General features: G+C 46.8%; 1 protein-coding gene across 1 annotated transcript in view; it reads left to right on the top strand.

The window, feature by feature from the left end:
* UBXN11 (UBX domain protein 11) overlaps positions 1-20,493 on the top strand; it is a 1,449,120-nt gene that overhangs the window by 614,743 nt on the left and 813,884 nt on the right. The gene's annotated exons all lie outside the window — the stretch shown is intronic.

Below are 20,493 nucleotides of genomic sequence, written 5' to 3'. Positions count from 1 at the left end.
GAAATAAGCTTATCCTTATGTTCCCTTCCTCTTTTGAGGAGGCCATTTCTGGCTCTGACAAAAAAAAAAAAAAAAAAAAAGAAGGATACAGCTAAAGCTGAATAACCAAGCCCAGCTTCCTCCCTGTCCTCCAGAAGTTCGGACAAGAGAAGGAAAAGGGCTTTTATTGCTCCGAAGTTACCATTGGAGCAATCTCCTAAAGTGGCTAAACTTTTGGATCCTAAGACTCTCTCGGATCTGACAACTTCCAGAACTCCCCCAACAAATGCAATCGCTTCAGATCCAGTCCTCTCTGCTGCCAAGGGTAGATTGAATCGTTTGTTGTTGGAGCCTATGGGAAGCCATTTCAAGCCCATTCAGACCTTACCTAGGACTCGGTACTCTCCCTCCATTGACCCAGTGCCATCTAGAGTTCCTTCTCCCTTCCTGGAGAGAGCAAAGTCACCATTGGCATCATCAGTTCACTCATCTAGAAGCCTCACAGAAGATGAAGTGGAGAGGATGGTCAAATAGATCCTCTGGGCACAAGTATTTATATGGTCCCCTTTGACTCCTACCCTTAAGGGTCAGGAGTTTTGAATCTCATCATTCCCTCTTCAGATTCCTCCTCAGACTTCCCTTGAAGTTTCAGAGCCTTTGGATCTGACCCATCTGGTATTTTCTATATAGGAGCCAAGGACCTTTCCTTCCCTGGCTCAGACCTCTGCTCTGAGTTCCTTAGCTCAGTTGGAGCCAGGGAGCTCTTGGGGTTATGGCAGCCCATTCAGGTTTGAGATAGTGGGTTCAACTCCAGAGCTGTCCCTCTGCCTTGTTGTCTTGGCTCGGATCAGTCCATCCCTGGCTTCGGCCTTGGGAGCACTGTCATCTAGGTTTGAGGGTACCGGGATCCATAGACATGACCTGCAGGATCAGAGATCCTTCACTTCTTGGGAGCAGTCAGCTTTTGAGGCTTTGGAAAGGGCCATGTCTGCCTTAGCAGCACAGACAGTATCTACCCCATCAGATCTGCAGTCTTCCACCCTACAGACCTCACACCCAGTGTCTTGGCCAGACCTCCCACAGGGATAGTGGTTCCAGAAGCCCCAGGCAACCAAAAGGGTTCCCCCTCCTCTTCCGATACATCCCTGGAACACCCCACAAAGGAGGTCCCTCAGAAGAGGCAGTGTAAGAGGAAGCACCTAGACTCCATGGAGGAGCCCATTACCAAGGACACTAACCTCAATGAAGTTGAAGGATCCTCACAGTCACCTTCAGATGATGTTTCCTTGTGAAGCCCAGCAATCCCTCATTGGAAGAGTCAGCATACCTAGTGGATTTTGGATCCTGGACATCTACCTCCTGGGTAAACCCACCCACCAATGAGCTCATCGAGCTGATCTCTTGGCGGGTATGGGAGGTTCCAGATTCCATTGAACCTAGCTCTCAGAGACAAAATGAGATAATAACGGCACCAGAGGATAAAAACATTTGGTCAAAAGGTATTCCAGTAGATGCCATTGTCATGGCGGTGGCCACAAAAAAAGAACTTGCAGAAGAAGGTTCTACTATTCATTCTCCTAATAAGGATTCTAAGATGATGGATAGATGTGGGAAGCGTGTTATCTGAAGTAGGGAGTTCATTTGTCAGCAACCTGTGGGTCTTGGATCCGATATCGGATCCGAGCCAGCAACTTGTTTCAAGCTAATGGATCCGAGCTCCTAGCTCCTCCCTTCACCCATAATCCCCTGCTAACCCTCCATGACCCCAGATCTAGTTTGACGCGCTTGTGGATAGCTGGATCCCCTTGAGCTCAGCAAGTGAATTGTCAGATAAGTTTATTTTTTTCTGTCAAACTTTCCTTTTTTGTTTCAAAAAATAAAGTGTGTTAGTGTTAGGTACCCTTTAGTACAAATTATATTTCTTTAATTAGTTTTTTCCCTCCCTTCGTTTGGTCATTAGTGAGTGTGTGTGTGTTGTGTTTTTGGGGCCTGTGTGTTTGTGTAGTTCTATCTTTTACTTTTAAGTATGGCTGAGGCCCCAAAAGCCATTTTTTCGAAATGTACCGAGTGTGGCCATAAGCTCTCCCCGGCTGAGGGCTACACTCGGTGCGTTCGGTGCCTTGGAGTTGAACACCTCTCCTCAGGCTGTACCATTTGTGCAGCGTTCAACCCCAGGGCACTGAAAGAGCGGAGGTCGAAGCTGGTCTTGGCGGGACTTTTACCCTCGGACTCGGCTCCGGCCTCCACTGCTCCCGTGGCTCCACCACAGCCCGTGGTTGCTGCCATTCCTGCCCCCCTTCCTCCGTCAGGGACTCAAACTCCCACTAAAGCGTCGGAGGACAGGGAGGCCAGGAGGGAGAAACGGAGGTAGAAACACCACAAGCGGCAGGCCGAGACCTCCGTTTCGGCCCCGCCAGCTAAGCGGGCTTCTCCCTCCACTGCTTCTAGGTCTCCTCCTCCTCGGCTCCGATCCCCTTGTTTCTCTCCGGGGCCCAAGGAGGAGGAGGCTCGATCTCCATCATGGTCATCAAGGTGGCATTCCAGGCCTGCCTCGGTGACCTCTTCGAGATCTACTTTTAGTATGTCTGATGCAGACTTGGACCGGATGATGCGAAGGTTCATCCAGGCCCAGCTGCAGATGGGAGTGCTCTTGCCTCCCCCCCCCTTCGGGGGGGGAGCTCGACACCTTTTTTCCACCCTATTGCTCCTTCTCCGACCTGCTATCCGGGTTTGAAGCGTTCGGAGCCAAGCAGCTTTGGAGCCGGGGGTGGGTCGGCGCCGACAGTACTTGGTACTTCGGATCCGACCCTGCCCTCGAGCCTGTCGGATCTGACCTCTCGGAGCCATGGCCCGAGCTTCAGATCCGAGGGATTCAGTGTGCCTTCGGCTCCGTCCAGGTCGGAGCGCACTGGTCCTTCGGATCCGATGGTCTCGGCACCGGGTCTGATCCCTTCATCGGATCCGAGTGGGAGCCAACTTTCGGATCCAAGAGAGAGTGGTTCTCCCTCGGCCTTTGATGTTGTCGAGAGTGCTCTGTTGAGAGCATCCGGACCCCCGGTCCTTGTTTCGGCTCCTCCCTGCACTCCCTCTCTGCTGGGCCAGGCTTCCATCACCCGGCCAAAGGGACAGCCTGCTTCATTGTCACAGATGGTTCCATTGGAACAAGATGTCGCTGGCGAGGCCTCCTCGGACAGCCCCCTCAAGGAAGTGCCCTGCAAGCATAAGTGCAAGAGGAGGCACGTGGACTCCCCTGAGTCCTTAACCGAGGACACGGACTTGGAAGAAGGGGAAGGCTCCCCAAGATCGCCCCCTGAGGATGTCTCCTTTGGAGACATCATGGAGATGCTGAGGATCAGAGGTGGGTGGTCTGCCCCCAAGTCTTCCTCAGACAAGTCCGTGTTTCTGGAGGCATTTGAAGCAGGCCCGTCTACCTCTTGGGTGTCCCCTCCGGCCGACCCCCTGGTGGACCTCATTACCACCAGGGTGTGGAAGGATCCGGACCGTGGAGCCAATACCAAAATGCCCGGACAAAATACTTAGCCCCCCCCTCAGACCGTTCACACTGGAGTAAGGGCCCCCCCCCGTAGATGCCATGTTGACGGCGGCAGCCACGAAGAGGGAATTGGCTCAGGAGAGCCCCTTAGTCCATGCACTGAGCAAGGAGTCCCGCTCAATGGACCACTTAGGGAAGCAAGTTTTTAGTTCAGCAACTTTCTCGGTAAGGTCTCTGATCTATATGGCACATGTCATCAGGATGCAGCGGGATCTTATCAAAGAATACGCTGCCTTCCCTCCTGAGTCCATGTCGGCGGATGACAAGCAATTGTACTCCACCCGAATGGTCACTCTGAGATCAATTTCTAATACCTCTATGCGGCTATTGTCCCACACTACAGAGGGAGCCACTAGGGCTAGCGGAGCAGGCCTAGTCATGAGATGTCAGGCCTGGCTCCGTCATTGTGAGTTTGCGGAGCCTTTTAAAGCATCCTTTGCGAACGCCCCTTTCAATGGTTCTGCCCAGTTTGGCAAAACGGCTCACGAGACACTTGTCCAGAGCGAGAAGGACGGGAAGACGTGTCTGCCATCGGAGTCTGCTTCTCTGCTTCCCAGCGGTCCTTTTCGAAGAACCAAAAGGGTCAGAAGAAGATGTATTTCCGGAAATCGCAACATTCCCAACCCGCTCTGGACAACCAGTCCTACCGTGGTAGAGGAGGACAGGGAGGATGCCGCCCCAGGGGCAGAGGGGCTCCGAGAAACTTTGGGTCCAGAGAACCTTTCTCTGAGTGGCCTGCACAGCAGCCCTGAAGGGTTGCCTGGCTGCTCCACTCTGGAGGCAGTCAGGGGGCGCTTCTCGGAGCACCTAGCGGCATGGGAGTCCATCACTACAGACCGCTGGGTGCTTCGTATTATATCCAGAGGGTACAAAATACCATTACTCCATGTCCCCAAACTCAAAATCCTCCCCGATGTACCACCCGATCACAGGCAGGCCGCAGCTGCAGAAATTCAGCAGCTGCTAAGAAAAAGAGCCATCCAGCCCGTCCCCCAAGACCAGCTCGGATTAGGGTTCTACTCCAGGTTCTTTTTGGTGCCAAAAAAGACGGGGGACTTGAGACCGATTCTAGACCTTTCCTGCTTGAACCTGTCAGTAACCAAGGAAAAATTCCAAATGGTCACTCTTCAATAAACCATTGGATGTGCTCTATAGACCTCAAGGATGCGTACTACCACATTCTAATGGACAGACGATCCAGGAGGTTCCTCCGCTTCCGGCTGGGAGTCAGTCACTATCAGTTCAGGGTCCTTCCCTTTGGCCTCACCACAGCCCCCAGGGTGTTCACCAAGGTATTAGCAGTGATTGCGGCCCACCTGAGACTCCAGGGAATACAGGTTTTTCCATACCTGGACGACTGGCTCCTGACCGCCTCAACAAGGCATCTACTTTGCTCAGCCAGAAATTTCTTTCTCCGCCTAGCCACACAGTTAGGCATTACCATCAATGTTGACAAATTCCTTCTGGCCCCAACACAAGTCATAGAATTCATAGGTGCCAGAATAAACACCAGAGAGCTATGAGCCTTCCTAACCTCCGAGAGAATATGGAATTTACAACTCCATGTGCGGGCTATCCTCCAATCAGAGACTTCGCCAGCGGAATTGGTCTTGAGGGCACTAGGCTCCATGGCGGCAGTGATTATGCTTCTTCCATGCGCTCGTCTGAACATGAGGGTACTGCAATGGACACTTCTAGTGCAATGGTCCTTTCTATCCCTTCCTCTTCACCACCCCATTGCTATCAGCAAGGCTTGCAGGAGGGCTCTATTATGGTGGCTCCAAGCCTCGGACCTCCATACGGGCCATCCCTTCTGCACCTCTCACCCTCTCGCCACGGTGACCACGGATGCCTCCTGCCTCGGGTGGGGGGGCATTATTCAGGCAGGACAGTCCAAGGCACGTGGAATGACACAGAGACCTCCCTGCATATCAACGTTCTGGAGATGAGAGCGGTGCTGTTCGCGTTGCAAGCACTTCAGGATCTCCTCCCCATAGGAACGATTGCGATTCAGTCAGTCAACATGTCGGTTATCTGGTACATCAACAAACAGGGGGGAACCAGATCTTACCCCCTATGCCACGAAGCCATGAGAGTATGGGAATGGGTGATCTCCACCAACCACTTTCTCATTGCAACGCACATTCCGGGACAGACCAACAACCTAACGGACAACCTCATTCGCACCCTTCTTACCCCATACGAGTGGTCTCTCAATCCACTAGTAGTGAAGCAGATATTCACAATCTGGGGGCAACCCTGCTGCGATCTTTTTGCGTCTCCATCAAACACCAAATGCGACAATTTCTTCGCTCTAATCCCCCCTCCAGGGGAAACTCCAAGAGACGCTCTGGTGCATGCTTGGCCACCCGGTCTACTTTATGCCTATCCTCCACTTCCCCTGATGCTGCAACTCTTACAGAAAGCCTCACGGTTGGGGAGCAGGATGATCCTCATTGCCCCATTCTGGCCTCTGCAAATTTGGTTCCCTTACCTCTGGTCTCACCTTGTGAATCCTCCTTGGATTCTAGATCCCACTCCAGATCTCATCTCCCATCCGTCGAACTTACCGACCCCAAAACCTGGGCAATCTGAAACTGACAGCTTGGTTGCTCCAGTTCCACTCCTAGTTAGGACTCCCGGTATCTCTTCACCAGTCAAAGCCATCCTTGTTGCAGCACATAAGCCTTCCACCAGGAAAGTGTACCGCAGTAAATGGAAACGTTTTTCCATCTGGGTGGAGCATCATGATCTAGATCCCTTTACGGCTCCTCTTCCGTCTATATTAGACTTCCTAACCGAGCTCTTTCAGGAAGGCGCTAGTTGTTCAACTGTCAAAGTGCAATTGGCAGCCATATCACATTACCATGTCAGACATGATTCAGGGCCTTTGATGTCGGCCAAGTTGTGTAAAACCTTTCTCAAGGGCACCTTCTTACTTAGACCTCCTATAAAGGAAGCTGTGCCACCATGGGATCTTGCACTAGTTCTTCAAGCCTTGACTGCTCCACCTTTTGAACCCGCTGCTTCAGTAGATCTCAAATTCCTGCCTTGGAAAACAGCATTCCTTGTAGCCATCACTTCAGCAAAGAGAGTTTTGGAGCTTCAAGCTCTTTCTGTGAAGCCTCCTTATTTGATCTTTCACCCAGACAGAGTGTACCTCAAGATCAATCCCTCTTTTCTTCCCAAGATAGCATCAGAAACCAACATAAATCAATCCATAAATTTACCTGTTTTCTTCCCTAAATATCAGAATAAGGGAGAGTACAAGCTGCACTCATTAGATGTTCATAGGCAGCTTTGTTTTTATACTCATAGAACAGCTGGCCATAGGCAATCTGACCAGCTGTTTGTTTCCTTTGCCAAATTTAATTTGGGGAAAGCAATTTCAAAAGTATCTTTATCACACTGGATTTCTCAATGTATCCTATTGGCGTATCAAGTCTCTGGGAGACCCGCACCAGAAGGAGTTCGTGCTCATTCCACCTGCTCCATTTCTACTTCTGCGGCCTTCAAGTCTAGAGTTCCATTGGATGATATTTGTTCGGCAGCCACTTGGGCTTCATCTCATACCTTTATTAACCACTACAAACTGGACATGATTTCTAGAGGGAGAGCATCCTTTGGCTCTGCGGTGCTTCACAATATCCTTCCATGATGGCCACCCAAGGTGCAGGTAGCTGGGGACTCTGTCCCACAGGTTGCTGACAAATGAACTCCCTACTTCAGATTTAGAAGTTATGTACTCACCATAACGTTCCATCTGAGTGGGTAGCTTCATTTGTCTGCAACCATCCCCCCCTCCTTCCCCCTGGCCTTCTTCGGATCTATTTGTAGTTGGATACCCATTTTATTAGGTAAATATTGAGGGGCAAACTTGATCTGAGGTCATGGATGGTTAGCAGGGGATTATGGGTGAAGGGAGGAGCTAGGAGCTCGGATCCATTAGCTTGAAACAAGTTGCCGGCTCGGATCCGATATCGGATCCAAGACCCACAGGTTGCAGACAAATGAAGCTACCTACTCAGATGGAACGTTATGGTGAGTGCATAACTTCTATTTCTCTTCAGCACCCTTTGCCTTGAGGTCCCTAAATTATCTTTCCCATTTTACCAGATTCCAGAGGGATCTGATCAAGGAGCTGTCAGATACCTTCTCAGAGCTGTGTCTGAAGAGGTACAGGATTTGGTTACCTCCCACCTGGACACCCTGCATGCTATTGCTAACTCCTCCATGAGGCCCATTTCACATCCAGCCCAAGGGACGAGTTGAGCTGTGGGTCCAGTCATCTCTATGAGGAGGCAAGCCTGGATGCACTTGTGTGACTTTGCTGAGCCCTTTTAAGTCTTCCTTCGTCAATGCTCCATTTGATGGTACTTCCATACTTGGCCCAAAAGTCAGAGATATGTTGTCCAGGTGTGAAAAGGACAGGAAGATCCTTTCTGCCATTTGTGTTCATTTTTCCGCTCCCAAGAGACCATACTCAAAAAAATCAGAGGACCAGTTGAAAGATGTAGTTCAGAAAATCACAAAGGTCTTTTCCTCAAGCATGTGGAGAAAGTTCCCCCAAGAGCAGAGGGGGAACAATGATGGAAGACACTGCCCGAGCAGCAGAGGAGCTCAGCATCATCAAGGATCCAGAGATACATTCTTTGGGAATCCCTTCCAGTGCTCCTGAGTGGAGGCCTGATTCCTCTTCTCTGGTGACAGTCAGGGGTCGACTATCCTTGCACCTGAGAGCCTGGCTAAACACAAGAAATGGCAAGTGTGTACAGAGGATAATATTCAGAGGTTACTATATACCCTTTTCCCATCCACCACCCAAAGCAAAAAACTCCTCGATGTTCCAGCCAGTCAAAGGGAGCAAGTAGCCATCCAGACACAAAAATTGCTAGACAAATGAGTCATCCAAGAAGTCTCCCCAGACCAGAGAGCATCTGGTACTTAATCAAGGTTCTTTATGGACACTGCCCCATTTGTGAGGATAAAATGAAATTGACAACATCAGATAAAATAGTTATGTACTCACCATAACATTCCATCTTTGTTGTTCAGTTTCATTTTATCCTGAACAACCCACCCACATCCCCCTGTCCCTTCCTTAGTTTTTAGATGAGCGAGTTGACCTAAATTTTATAATTGGCTAATTTTGAAAGCCAGGAATGGTCTTACCCTTGTCCAACGTGTTTCTCTATTCTTTTATTGTCTATTATCAGCAAACAAGATCTGAGGTGACTGGGAGAGAGGCATTATGGGTAGGGTAGGGAGGTTGAGAGCTTTTTGGTTGCCACGAGCTATTGCAGCGACCGAGTCCAATCCAAGGGAATGGATCCAAACTCATATGTGAGGAAAAAATGAAAATGTACAGCACAGAGGGAACATTATGGTGAGTGCATAGCTATTTTTTTCATTCCATTGGAAGGGATTGTTCCTGTATGGATTTCCACTGATATCCAGTGTAATTCTGAAAGTTCAGAAAGATTCCACAATAATAATTATGGTGACTCCCTTTTGCCCCAGGCAACATTGGATGTTTTTTCTTTTGGAATTTATCATGGGAAATTACCGCAAGCTTTCTCACAGACTGGATCCACTCACACAAGATGGGGAGTTTGGCACCCCAGTCTCAGTTAACTTCAACTAACAGCCTGAATGATTCAGTTCTGATACCTATAAAGTAGAGTTAATTTGACACCAAGACCTTCAACATTGGATAAATCTCAGGACTGACTGCTCAAAATTGACTTTCTGCTGCCAGCTTGCTCTGTCAGGGTTTCTGTGTCAGAGACATCAGCCTTCAGTGTGTTACCAGTGATCTCCACCTTAAAGCCCTCTGGATCTTCAGTACTGGGTTTTACTCCTTGGTGCAACTTTCATCCACTTTGGTGGAGATGACTGCAACTCTGGGCTGGTGTATCCATAGTGGGCATTCAAATTGATGGAGAGGATAATTGTCACTCTATTGAGGGCATCTACATAGCCTCAAACATGTCAGTTTCAGCCCCAGACACCATACAATCAGTGTTGCAACCTGCACATCAGACAGCCCACAGGCAACGCAGAAAGGGTAGTCTTACAAAACTTGCACAGTTTCATTCTGAGTCCTCTGGGAATTTTTTTTCTGCCCCCTCCCCAGATATCCTTAGGAAAAGGAAATGCAAGAAGAGGCACATAGACTCTCCTGTGGAATCCTTGCCCTCCAATACCATCTTGGATGATTGGGAGGGTTCCCCCCATTCCTCTCCAGAAGACACCACCTTTGATGATATCCTTGAATTGATGAGACAGAGGAGATCCTGGACAACTGACCCCTCCCCAGGACCAACAGATGCTTTTTGAAGCCTGTCATTGTGTAGCCTCTATCTCATGGGTTGGCCCTTCTTCTGACCATCTTATATATTTGACTGTCAAGAAGGCATGATTGAAACCAGATTCTTCAGAAGCCATTCAAAGAAAACCAGATAAGAGTCTTCATCCTCCTTAAGGATGGGGCATCATTGGTCCAATGGACCTGTGGTGGACTCTATGATTGTAGCAGCAGGCACCAAGGGAGAGCTGTCAGATGATGCAGCAACCATCTATCCCCAACAAGGTGCCTCAGGTGATGGATGGAATGGGAAGCTTGCATACACCCATTGCACTTTTGTCTCAAGGGCACTGAGCTATGCTACTCATATAAATCTCTTCTAAACAGATTTAGTAAACAAGCTTTAGACTCCTTGTGAAAGCCACCCATGGCAGAGTCAAAAAAACAGACACCACACTGGGGACTACACTAAAGATTCCCAATCTTTTCATGTGGCTGATACATAATGTAGATAATGGAGCAGGCAGAGCAGTGGCATAGGCATTCCTGACCATCATGCTTGGCTCCTCCTTTGTGACTTTGCAGACAATTTTATGGTGTTCTTCCTTCTTCCCTTAATGCCCCATATAATAGTACTGCCTTATTTGGATCTAATGTGAAAGAAAAGTTATTGCAGTGAAATTAGGAAGAGAAGACTCTGTCTGTTGTAGGCATCAAGTCTGAGACCTCTCAGTGATACTGCATCAGCACTGAAAATGGGTTCAAATTGTTATGTTTCATGAAACCCCAGCTATAGTCCTTTGTCTCCACCACAAACATGTATGGCCATGGCAGTGGTAGCCACTTTAATGGACAGTTGTCCAGGGATTGTGGAGGTCTGCAAAATCAGGGATTCCAGGCGCTCTTTTCTGGCAAACAATAACAGCATCTCTGATGGTTTGCCTGATTGTTGCTCTCTGGAAGCAGATGGGGCCATGTATCACTCCATTCACCTGCAAGAATGGGTATCATGCAGGATATTTTGGTGAGAGATCATATCCAGATGCTATACTATATCCTTTTCCCACCCTCTACCTCCATTCTCAGCCACTCCTAGGTGTTCTACCCCACAGACTAAAAGTGTCCTGAAGAGACATACTTTCTCTCTTAGAAAAAAGAGCCAATCAGGAGGTCCCACCAGAACAGACCAGACCAGCAAAAGTCCAGAATCTACTCAGTATTTATTTTTAGTTCCAAATAAAAATAAAGACCCCAGACCAATCCTAGATCTTAGCAGCCTAAATGTGCATTGTCAGAAAGACCCCCTTTTGGTATAGTCATGGTGAAAGCAATTTTGTCTTGTCTGGAAAAAGTGATTGGATGTGGTTGCTAGATCTCTAGGATGCCTACCTTCATATCAGATTTGGCTACGACATCTGGGAGATATCATCTATGCTTCTTGTTAAGAGCCAGTCATTTTCCATTCAGAATCCTGCTTTTCACCACAGCCCCCAGGTGTTCAGTAGTTGTTGCATGGCAATAGACATAGCCACCTGAGACTCAGAGGGATTCACACATTCCCATATTTGAATGATTGGCTTCTCACTGCTATGACCAGAGAATCTTTTGTCAAAGCCAGAAAGTATTTGCTACAGCTCTGCCTATCCTTAGGTATCTCTGCCAATTCTGAAAAGTCAAACCTTCAACTGACATAGTCCTTACTGTTTATCAGTTGCCATCTAGACACTACAAGCTACAGTGTCAGTCTTCCCCAACACAGAATTCAGATATTCAGTGCATCACTCCAACATCTTCAAATCTATTCTTCTGCCTCAGCTTCTTGGTACTGTGAGTCCTAGGGTTGATGGCCTCGATGTTAGTCATTGTAACACTGCAGTGGTTGCTAGGAGTCCAGTGGTCTCACATTTCATATCATTCCTCAACACCCACAGCTATCACTTAGCTGTGGAAGACTCATTTAAAATTGTGGCCAGCTTCTTCAACACTTTGCAAAGGGAGATAATTTTTTCTCCATCCACCTGTACCAACAGTAACCACATATGACTGTTCTCTGTGATGGGGGTACATTTCAAGGGAAGGATGGACCAAGGAGCATGGAATCAAACAGAGGCTAATCTTTAATTCAGTACTCTTGGGATGAGGGCAGTCCTGCTTGGATTATAGGAGGTCCAGGACTTTCTTCCTCTGGGAGTGATTTCCATTCAAACAGACAGCATAGCTTTAGTGTAGTATTTGAACAAGTAAAGGGGAACAAAATCCTAACCTCTGCTGAGAGACCATGGGGAGATCAATTCACATTACTTTCTGATCACAATGTAAATTCTAGGGAGAGCCAGCTGCCTTGCAGACTGGCTGAGTAGCTCCATCCTCATGCCTTGCAAGAAGTTTCTCAATTCAACAATAGCTTGACAAGCTTTCAGGTACTGGGGGCATCCCTGGGCAGCACCAAGTGCAGCAGCTACTTTACCCTAATCCCTCCAGAGATACATTCTCTGAGACATGCTGTAGTGAGACAGTGGCCCACCAGACTCTTCTTTGCCTTTCCCCTCTTTCTCTAATTTCAAGATTCTTACAGAAAGCAGAAACATCTAAAGCCATTGTGATCCCCATTGCTCCATTTTGGCAAAGACATATATGGTCTCTCTTATTTATTTATTGACATTTGTTAACCGTGAAACTCCACTGGGGCAATGACCTATTTCCAGTGGAGGCCCAGTGAGAAAAGCTCCATACAATCACAGAAATTTTTACATAACATCAGCTTAACTTTGAAAGTCAAGAAAGTGTTTACACAATACAAATTGAAGTAGATATACAAGACAAATACATATTTAGAGGTATACAATCCAAGAAAAATAAACCCAGTGTGTTAGATTTTTAGTAATTCTGTTTGTATATTCTCATAAGTAAGGGTAAGGATACTGTTTAATCAATTCTGTTTATTCAGACACAGAAATAAAGAAAGCAAGAGAGATTGGATACAAAGACAAATAGTGTAAATTGCAACTATATTAAGTTAGTAAAAGTATTTGTAGAGTATAGTGGCCAAAACATTTAAGGTGATTTAATTATTTGACAAGAACAGACAGGGCTCCTGAGATAGTGTTCTTTTAGTGCAAATTTAAAAGTTTTTAAAGAATCTAGTTGAGTAAGAGAGAGAAGGAGTACATTCCAAAGTTTGGCAGTAGCATGGGAATAGAGACATTCTCCAGCTCTTTTGCTGAGTTTAGTTATGGTTAAGAGTTGTTTGTTAGAAGACCTAAGATGCCAAGTAGGGGTGTGTGGTTGTATTATAGTTTGAAGGAAACCTTAGTTAATGAAGTGCACATGGCTTCTAGATTCTTATCAGATTTTCTCTCACACCTTCTGGGCAGCCTCACCTGGACTTTACCAAACCTAAAATTAACCACATGGTTTTTCTAGTTCCTTTGAGGAACAAAGACCATTTGTTATCTGAAAGAGTAGTTCACATCCTGTCTGCATCTCAAAAAGAATCCACTCAAAGTGTACAAAAGAAAATGGAAGTGCTTCTTTCAGTGGGCAACAGATTAAGTTATTGATCCCTTTGCAGTTCCTATTCTGATGATTCTACATTGTCTATCTAATTTATTTGATACTGGTTCAGGTTTCTCAATCAAAGTTCAACTAGCATCCATTTCCAGTTTTCATAATAGCTTTACCATTCAGTATTTTCCTTCTCGTGAGTTATTCAAGACCATTTTGAAGGCCAAAACCCAGAGCTGTTGGACATGCTCCATTTAAAGAAATCCCAAACCCAATCCCTCAGAGCCACATGCTCCAGGGATCTAAACCTTGTCATTACAATGAACAAAACATGCTGAAGGGATAGGTTCCTGACCCAGAGTCTCCCCGTACTATGGAATGGGCATACATGTCAAACAGAGCGCCTCCTTGGCCCTCTTCAAAAGGAACCTTGACGATTGGATGGGAGATAGGAAATTCACCCCGGGGATCACGTCAGTCACCCTGCTAGATAGGGCTCCAGGGAAGTAAATATTGTGGGAAGAAATATCCAGCAAATTGTTATGGCTAGGCTTGTATAGGCCCTAGGGCCGATAGCCTAGTACCACCCTATGAACTTATGAACCTTTTTTCTGTGCCCTCCAATAAAGGTCTTAATTTCTCCTTGGGACCTAGATTTTGTCTTGGAAACCTGCCCCCCCCCCCCCGAACCAGTGTCTTCTGCACAGCTAAAATTAATTTCTTGGAAAACTCTGGATGTTATGTTGTCCTGTCTCACCTTCATTTTTGCTGGTTGGGTTCAGAACTGAGCATCGGTTCTGACTCGGCTGTATACTAAAGTTTGAGACCTCTCACTAGCTTGAGGCTACATGATGCATAATGATTGTTCCTCAGATCTCGTTTGCTGCTTGCAGCTTTGGGATTGCTCTTCGCTGGTTCAGGCTAAGTGACTTTCTTTTTTTGCGATATATTGCTATTTGTAGTAAGTTTCTAACTATTTTTAGTTCACTTTATCTAATGTAGCCCCTTTCAATAAGTCTCCTTTCTACTTTCTTGTTCTTATTGACTTATCTTCCCCTTTTTCCTTCCCTAAGGCCTACTATTGGTGCTGCCCGGAGGAATCCGTTTTAGTTAGAGGATTCCCTCCACTATCTCTTCAGCCCATTTAAATTAGAGGGCCCTTTTTTTCTCCTTCCCTCTTTCACCGTTTTTAGTTAGAGGAGTCTCCTCAGTTAGAGGAGTGCGTCGTTTAAGTTAGAGACTCTCCTTTAACTTTGTTCCTAACCTTTTTTTTTCTAACCCCTTTTATAACTTCTCAAAAGAAAAAAAAATAATAATAATATAGTTTCATACCTTACCTTATTGTGAGGTTGTGTTTTTTGCTAGTGAACTAACTTCTTTTTCTTGACCTTTAGTTAGTGATCATTATGAGTCAGGATGTCAAAACAGTCAGGATTAAAAAAGTGTGACTCGTGCACACAAAAAGTGTCTATTACTGACAGTCACACCAGCTGTGTATTGCCTAGGTCACTATCCACCTGCAGGTTTCCTGTTTGATCTCTCTTGGGTTCAGTTCCAGAGTCCTGCAGGAATGGAGAAACAAGCTTATTTTTAGGGGTTTATTAAGGGGACCCTTTGATACAGTACCTGAAGGCAGTCAGGCCTCAAAATCTGCAGACAAACCTCCAAAAACTTCTTCGGCTTTGGGTTTGGAGTCATCGAAAAGACATGATAACCCTATTCTTTCAGACCCGGCACTTAGCGGTTCCAACAGAAACAAGCCTACTTTGGCTTCACTTGTGTCTTTGGAGCCATCAAGTAGTCAGAAAAAGATCCGGTCACCGTCATTGGAGACGATTCGGTCATGCCGCAGTCTCCTTTACTTCAATTGGTGGCTGGTAGACACAAGTCTTCCCATTCCTCTCGTTCCTCTTGGAGCCTTTCAGACAATGATGTGGACCGAGTGGTTAGAAAGTTGCTTCAGACACTGGCCATGGCAAAAATTCTCTCCAGCCCAGCAAAGAAGGTCATGGAGCCAACTCCAATAGTGTCTTTACCTTCGGTTCCTCCTCTGACTCAGTTGAGTTCAAAGTCAGACTGTCTGGAAGTCCTTGTGGTGGAACCGTTGGTTCCAAAGTCCATTCCGGAAGTTTTGGTGCTGATCTCAGCTCCGGCTACTTTGATGCCATCATCTATCAAGGGGTCTGGGAGCCGAGACTTTTTCATCAGCTCCGGGGGGTGGGTGGAGTCGGAACAGACCCTTGTTGGATTCGGCTCTTCCACTCGGAGCTTCTGCGCAGGTCAGTTTATCTCCCACATCTGCCTCAGAGCCCTCATCCTTGGCTCAGGAAAAGTCTTCTGGCTCCTCAGAGCAGGAGTCTCTCTTGGCTCCGGCTGCCTTCGAGGTCATGAGGAGTTTGCTTTCCTCTGAGATTGCTCCACCCTTGGCTACAGCCACTCTTCCCCCCAAGGGCTTGGTATCAACCTCTATATCACTCCTCCAAACCCTGCGTAGAGAACCAATGCCCCAGGAAGCCCCAATGGGCAAAACCCCTTCTTGCAAAACTTCTCCGGACATACCTCGGAAGTGGTCCCTCAGAAGCAAAGGTGTAAGAGGAAGCACATAGATTCCCCTGAGTTTGTCAAGTCTGAGGAATCAGAAGGGTCCCCACAGTCACCCACTAAGGATGTCTCATTTTCAGACATCTTAGAGATCCTGAAAGAGAGAGGTGGCTGGAAAGCCCTTTCCCCTTCTGAGGATGAGTTGGTATACCTGGAGGCATTCACTTCTCGACCCTCCACCTCTTGGGTATCTCCGCCTTTTGACCAGCTGCTGAGAGTAGTCAGTCAGAAGGCATGGGGCTCTCCGGAGTCTGGGGAGCTAGTTCTGAGGAGGCCAAACAAATTTATCACAGCCCCAGAGAACAAACAGTTTCTAACCAAATGAGTCCCAGTAGATGCTATGGTGGTGGCGGCTGTCACCAAGAAGGAACTAGCTGAAACCTCTGCATCCGTCCATCTGCCTTATAAGGAATCTCATATGATGGACAGATACAGGAAGCATATGTTTTTTTCAGCAGCATTTACCCTTAGGTCACTGAACTACCTATCCCATTTCACTCGTTTGCAGAGGGATCTCCTTAAGGAGTTAGGAGATAGCCTACAAGGTGCCACAGTTCAAGGGCTGTCTGACAAGATTAACTCTCATTTTGTGACCTTAACCTCTATTACTAGCTCCCCCATGTGACTTATCTCCTATGTGGCTGAGGGAGCGAGTAGGGCAGCAGGTACAGGAATAGCTCTGAGGAGACATTCCTGGATGCGTCTTTGTGACTTTGCTGAACCCTTCAAGTCTTCCTTTACTGATGCCCCTTTTGATGGCTCGTTCCTGTTTGGGCCAAAAGTGAAGGAGACCCTAACCAGGAGTGAGCAGGGTGGCAAGACTCTCTCTGCTGTGGGAGTATCTTTTTCTGCCCCAACGAGGCCCTATCCCAAGGGCCAGAAGAGTGGGAAAATGTGGTTCCAGAAAACTAAGGGAGAATTGCCGGACACTCATGGGGTACAGGAGGAAATAACAATGGAAGACGACACCCACGCAGCAGAGGGGGTCCACAAAACCAGGGGGACAGAGATAGGTTCTCAGGTCATCCCTTCCAGTGCTCCTGAAAGGAGGCCCACATGTCTACCTCTGGAGGCAGTCAGGAGAAGATTATCACTTTACCCAAATGCCTGGCTAGACTGGACTCAAGACCAGTGGGTACAGTCCATCATATCTAGGGGATACAAAATTCCTTTTTCCCATCCACCACTTCCGTCAAAGTCCATCCCAGACATCCCACCCGGTTAAAAGGATCAAGCAACCCTAGAGATCCAAAGATTGCTAGAAAAAAGAGCCATCCAAGAAGTCCCCACAGACCAAGTCAGATCCAGAATTTACTCAAGGTTCTTTTTAGTTCCAAAAAAGACAGGGGGCTGGAGATCAATTCTAGATCTCAGCAGACTAAACAAGTCGATCAAGAAAACGAAGTTCCGGATGGTAACACTGCATTCTATACTCCCTTTTTGGGCTCAAGACAATAAGATGTGCTCAATAGATCTTCAAGATGCATACTACCATATCAAGATAGACAGGTGATCCAGAAGATATCTGCACTTCTGGCTGGGAACCAGTCATTACCAGTTCAGAGCTCTGCCTTTTGGTCTCACTACAGCCCCCAGAGTGTTTACCAAGTGCATGTCAGTAGTAGTTATGGCTCACCTGAGGCGTCAAGGATTCTAGATGTTTCCATACTTAGACGACTGGCTCCTGGCCTCCACCACCGAGCATCTACTAACCAGGACAAGAGACTCCACCATTCATCTCTGCTCACAGCTGGGTATTACGGTAAACTTAGAAAAATCTGCCTTGTTGCCATCTCAGCATATTACTTTTATAGGGGCAGACTTAGATACAAGAAACATGGTGGCAAAACTGCCTCATGAAAGAATGCAGATGCTACGCCACCAAGTGTCCATACTGATCAAGAAGAAAAAAGTAGATGCCAAATTTGTCCTCAAAGTCCTAGGTTCAATGGCAGCAACAATCACATTAGTTCCATTGGCATGTCTATACATGAGGATATTGCAGTGGCTTCTCTTTGGCCAGTGGTCTATGCAGAAGTTGCCTATGTCTCACAAAATTCTCATCACGAATGCCTGCAAGAAGGATCTACAATGGTGGCTCCATTCTGACCCAGTAAAAATAGGCAGGCCATTCATACTTCCCCACCCGGTAGCCACAGTGACCACGGACGCTTCCCAGATAGGTGGGGGGGCATTATCTGGGACAGGCTGCCCAAGGGACTTGGCAGGAACATGAGTACCACTTGCACATAAATATCCTAGAGATGAGGGTGGTGCTTCTGGCATTGCAAGCATTCAACAGCTCCCTACCGATAGGTACTATTGCAGACAACATGTCAGTGGTGTGGTACATCAACAAGCAAGGGGGAACCAAATCCTACACCCTATGTTGGGAAGCTCAAAGGGTATGGCAATGGGCAATTTCTTCTCAATGCTTTCTGACTGCAATGCACATCCCGGGGAAGTCCAATGTAATAGCAGACAGGTTAAGCAGGGCAATCCTTATGCCTCACAAGTGGTCCCTGAATCAAAAGAATGAGAACAAAATTTTTCACAAGTGGGGTCAGCCTTGCTGTGATCTGTTTGCCATATCTATCAACACCAAATTCAGCAGCTACTTTGCCCTAGTCCCCCCTCTGGGGGAGTCATCAAGGGATGCACTTATGCACGATTGGCCCCCGAGACTTCTATATGCCTTTCTCCCATTTCCTTTAATACCCAAGGTACTCCAGAAAGCCAAGTTGTTGAGTTGCAAGTTAATTCTCATTGCTCCTTACTGGCCTCGCCAAATATGGTTTCCCTTCCTGTGGCCCCATCTTCTGGAAGAGCCCTTGAGCCAGGACCCAGTGCCGGATATTCTGACTCATCAGTCAAGGATGCTCCACCCCTCGCTTCAAAAATCTCAAGGTGACAGCTTGGTTACTCCACTTCCAGTCTTAGCCAAGATTCCTGATCTATCCCCGACAGTAAGGCACATTTTGGTTTCATCTCACAAGAGTACAACTAGGAAACTTTATGCGAATAAGTGGAAGAGGTTCTCTTATTAGACAAACATAAATTACATAGATCCCTTTACAGCTCCTATATCTGCAATTCTAGAATTCTTAACAGAAGTTTTTGATCAGGGTGCAGCCATGGTTAGAGTGCAACTAGCTGCTATTTCAAATTATCACGTGGGAGACATGGGGTTGAATAACATGTCCCATAGATTATGCAAAGCTTTTCTCAGAGGTACCTTTCTTCTCAGGCCCCCCTTAAGAGAACCTCCACCTCCGTGGGACCTCAGTTTGATACTGTCGGCCTTGACTTCATCCCCCTTTGAACCAGCCTCCTCATGTTCACTAAAGTTCTTATCATGGAAGACAATCTTTTTAACAGCAATTACCTCAGCTAGAAGAGTTTCAGAACTGCAAGCTCTGTCTATCCGTCCTCCCTATTTGATCTTTCATAAAGACAGAGTGTCCCTCAAGACAAATCCTTCCTTTCCACCAAATGTTTTTCTGAGGCCAGTTTGAAAAACTCTATTGAGTTACCTGTATTTTTCCCTAATCATGGCAACAAGGCAGAATACAAACTTCAGCAGTTGGACGTTGATAGACAACTACGTTTTTACTTGCGTAGGATCAAAGAATTTTGGAAATCCAACCAACTCTTTGTTTCATTTTTAGAAAACAGGAAAGGTGTTGCAGTTTCAAAAGTCACCTTATCGAAATGGCTCACAGATACCATCATCTTTGTCTATAACTTGCATAACAAACAGTTGCCAGGAAAAGTTAGAGGGCATTCAACTAGAGCCATGGCTGCTTCTACTGCCTTCCAAGCTAAACTTCCTTTGGACTCAATTTGTGCGGCTGCTACATGGGTCAACTCTCATACCTTTATCACTCATTACAAAGTAGATGTGGCCTCATGGAACAGGGCTTCCTTTGGATCCACAGTTCTGAAGAGTTTATTCCCTTGAGCCACCCAAGAAGAAGGTGCTGGGGATGCTGTCCCAACCAGCAAGAATGAAGGCAAGATAGGACAATATAACATAAAGAAGTTATGTACTCACCATAAAGTTCCATGTTTGTTGTCCATGATCTTGCCTTCATTCTTGCAACCCACCCTCCTTTCCCCCTTCCTAGAGGATTGAGAGGAGCTTATAATTTGGCTATAGGTGCCTGACTCTCTTCATGCCTGTTTTCAGCTAGGAGCAGTGCATCTGTCACAGTTTGTTCTTTTTGCATGAGTTGGTATAGTCTAGTGTTTAGTTTCTCAAGCAAGATCTGGGGGGCAACCGCTAAGCATCATGGTATATAGTGTAGCCTCAAGTCAGTGAGAGCTCTCGAGCTATAGTATATGGCCGAGTTGAAACCGATGCTCGGTTCTGAACCCAACCAGCAAGAATGAAGGTGAGATCATGGACAACAAACATGGAACGTTATGGTGAGTACATAACTTATTTTTTTAGTGGCTGTTACATCTGCAAGAAAAATTAAACAATATTAAACAGTATCTTCCAACACTCTACAGTTGGTCTTTCATAAAGACAGAGTTTCTCTGTGAA

Source organism: Protopterus annectens, chromosome 1.part1, assembly GCF_019279795.1.
Source record: "Protopterus annectens isolate FY-2018-M chromosome 1.part1, PAN1.0, whole genome shotgun sequence".
NCBI classification, from domain to species: domain Eukaryota; kingdom Metazoa; phylum Chordata; order Ceratodontiformes; family Protopteridae; genus Protopterus; species Protopterus annectens.
The sequence above is the reverse complement of the archived record's forward strand: the minus strand, read 5'-3'. Positions and strand labels throughout refer to the sequence as shown.